The sequence below is a fragment of the Ichthyophthirius multifiliis genome (assembly GCF_000220395.1).
Source record: "Ichthyophthirius multifiliis unplaced genomic scaffold scaff_1120509250302, whole genome shotgun sequence".
NCBI lineage: Eukaryota > Ciliophora > Oligohymenophorea > Hymenostomatida > Ichthyophthirius > Ichthyophthirius multifiliis.
Genome location: NW_004086879.1, coordinates 1 through 3,720, shown reverse-complemented (window position 1 = coordinate 3,720; position 3,720 = coordinate 1). Strand labels below are relative to the sequence as shown.

The 3,720-nt window shown below is 13.2% G+C and overlaps 1 non-coding gene across 1 annotated transcript, besides 2 other annotated features; it reads left to right on the top strand.

The window, feature by feature from the left end:
* Positions 1-150: 150 nt before the first annotated feature.
* Positions 151-213: a microsatellite.
* A 1,416-nt stretch (positions 214-1,629) lies between these two features.
* Positions 1,630-1,668: a microsatellite.
* A 1,869-nt stretch (positions 1,669-3,537) lies between these two features.
* Positions 3,538-3,609, top strand: IMG5_064060. The gene has a single exon. It is a non-coding gene; the product is annotated as a tRNA-Asp (tRNA).
* Positions 3,610-3,720: the final 111 nt, after the last annotated feature.

Below are 3,720 nucleotides of genomic sequence, written 5' to 3'. Positions count from 1 at the left end.
TTTATTATAATCTTATATTTTATTTTTTTTAATTTATTTCACAATCAATTTTTTTTTATAAAATCAAATATTTTACTTTAAAAAAATTTACAATTAAACTCTACACATTTATAATATTTTTTTTTTTTCATTATGTTTTTTTTTTTTATATTATTTATATAAAATTATTATTTTTAAATTAAAAAAATTAATAATTTTATATAATAAAAAATTTTTTAATAATCTATATTAATTTATAAAAAAATGTAAAATTCATCATCAACTTTTGAAATATCTACATAGAATGAGTGGGATTACTAAAGTTTTATATTAAATTAATTAACAGTTATAGAATAGAATAAAAATTATATAAAATCCAAATTAATAAAGCTTTAATAAACAAAACTAATTGAAATTCTTGCAGGTTTATCGGACGCAAATAAAAAATAGGAAATTATATTAAAAGCAGGATAATTAATAAATGATATAATATAATCTTTCTATAAAATGTAATAATTAATTAATTAAGTAAGCTTTACTGAAAATCCTGTTTTTCCTAACTCAAAATTAAGAGTTTCTGATATTGTAATTAATTATATTCATGAAATAGAAAATTTTTATTTAGAGATTTTTACTTTGTCTTCTATTAGGTATTTGGATGTTGTTTGTACTACATAAAATATAGAATATAAATAATATATTGATTTATAATTCGATATCGAGAAATGGAAAAAAAATAGTATGCAAAAAATAAAATAAATATAAAATATTAAAGAAGATAATTAAAATAATATTAATGTTTCTAATGATAAAAAATAATAAGTTTTTTCTAATTTTTTCTAATGTTGTTTCTGTTTTTGAGAATTCTATTATTATAAAATTTATATATCAAATTTAAATTTTAAATTATATTTTTATTTTTATTTTTAATAATTTATATATGTAAAATAATTTAATTTTAGGTTATTATTTTTTTATTTAATTAATATGTATTTTATTTATCTTATTTTATTTTATTTTATATTTTAATTTTAAAAAAAAATTATAAGATATTATTTTATATATATAAAATATATATTAAGTTTCTATTATTATATATTTTATATGCTTAATTTAATAAATCATAAAAATTATATTTATTAAAAATTTAAATAAAAAATTAATTTTAATTAATTTAAAATAAACAAATTTTAATTGCTAAGAATAATAAAAAGTAATAACAGATTAATATAAATTGCAAAGACTTTATTATTATTTTAACTATTATTAAAATACATCAAAATATCAATAAAATTTATAAATAATATAAGAATTAATATTTGTTTTGTTTGTACATTTTATTAATTATTTTTATTTTATATATTCATTGATTATATTTTTATATTTTACAAAAAAATATAATCTGTTATTATTTATTTTTAAATAATAAATTAAAATATTCAAAAAAATATTTTTAAATATAAATTATAAAAAATTTAGAGATAAATTTATTTTATAAGATTTTTTTAATTTAATCTATAACTATATAAGATAATAGTTATATAATAGAATATTATTAGATAATACTTAATATTTCAAATAAATAAATAAAAAAATATCTTTTAATAAATATGATTTATAAAAATCAACTTTTACTTAAATTTTATTAAATAACCAAATAATAAAAAAATTAACAACAAATAAAAAAAAGAGGCTAAATGATTTACATTAAACATATTTGAAAAATAAATTAAAGCAATCAGCATAAATATAATAAGAATTATATTTAAAAAATCTCATTCTTTAATTACAAATTAAAAACTATTGTAAATATTTGAAATAATATATTCCTATTTCTATGTATAAAAATATAAATAAATTTGATTTTAACTTATTAGGAGGTGATTATAAATCTATAAAATTAACAGATATTTACTAAGTTTTATTATTGAGTTTTTTTTTTAAAAAAAATATATAATAAAATAAAAATAGCAATATATCATTAATAATTAATAATAAATAAAGTTTATAATTATTAATTATATTTTTTAAAAATTTATCGTATAAATAAATTGTATATATATTTAAATATTTAATAATAAGTTGCATTATTTTAATTAATTAATGTATTTAACAATTTCTATATATGATATTAATTTTGAATTAAAAACTTTATTTTTATTTAATATAATTCATTTGTTGCTTATTTATTTATTAAATTTTCTAACTTTAAGCTTAAAAACATAAAAAATTATTGATTTATATAGATCATATAAAATTTATAATAGGTTGTTAATCAAAAAGTTTTAAAAAATTATTAGATGTTATTTAATACAATTTTATTTATAAAAAAATAAATATTTAAGACATAAAAAAAATTAAAAAATGCATATTAATATAAAATATTTTATGCAAAATTTTTTTATAATAAGATGATCTAACCCTAATAAAAAATTCATAAAAGTCAAAAAATAAATTTTTCCTTCAAACTACCCAAAATATATCCATATCTTTCTTTAAAAATTAATTAATTTAATAAATTTCGAAACAAAACTAATTAACTTAACTTATTTTCCAAAAATAATCGACTTTTCATATTTCCAAAACTACAATTTATTAAAATTCTTATTAACTTATTTCCTTTAACTTTTATCATCTACATTTAATAATCCCTATATTACTATTTACTACAATATTTATTTAAATTTAATTAAGCATTCTATCATAACTTCCTCTTTTTATTTGGAAATTCTTATAATAATTATTTAATGATGTTTCGAATTTTGCTATAAAGTATGTAATATTTCCCATATAATTTTAATTAATTCCACTTAATTTTTATATGATAATATTTCAAATAATAATTCTCCCAAAAACAAAATTTACTATCTCTTGTTTTTGCTTGAATTAATCTTTGTCCTTCTCGTTTTTTCAAAAATACTTTAACTATATTCACGATATTAAACTATATCTTAAGATAAAAAACTAAATATTTTAAATCTAAAAATATATTTTTGCATTTATTAGCATAAAGTTTCAATAATTTAGTTTTGTACTGTGATAATTTTTTATTTTTGTAGGCTTTTCTAACATTAAAAATTCGGAACAAACTAATTATTGAAATCTAACATTCTTCTTAATTTTTAAAAATAGTAAATCATTCCAAAAAAAATGCTTTTAATAATATATTTTCATGTTTAATAATAAACATAACATTTTTTTGATTAATTTATATTTTTACAATTCTTAATATTACATTCTAAAAAAAACTACAACAGAAATTCATAACTTTCCTTATTTATATTATAATACTTTATAAAATCCTTTATAATAATATATTTTGCCCAAAAAATAGTATAAAAATACGCATAAATATAAATATTTTATTAATTCTAATATAATTAATAATAATAAAAGAAAATATTTATAAATAATAAATTAATATTATTATATAATTAAATATGTAATAAACACATATTTATTGAACTATTATAAAAAAATAATAAAAATAAATATATCATAAATATAATAATCCTATTTGATATTATGTAATTATTTTAGTTCATTAATAATATGAAATCCGAGATAGTATAGTGGTTAGTATTCCTGCCTGTCACGCAGGAGACCCGGGTTCAATTCCCGGTCTCGGAGTTTTTTTTTTTTTTTTCTTAATTTTATATATTAATATTATAAAAAATTCTTATTATAATTTTTTTGTTTTTTTAATAAAATAGTTTTATTTATTATGAGAATAAAAAGAAA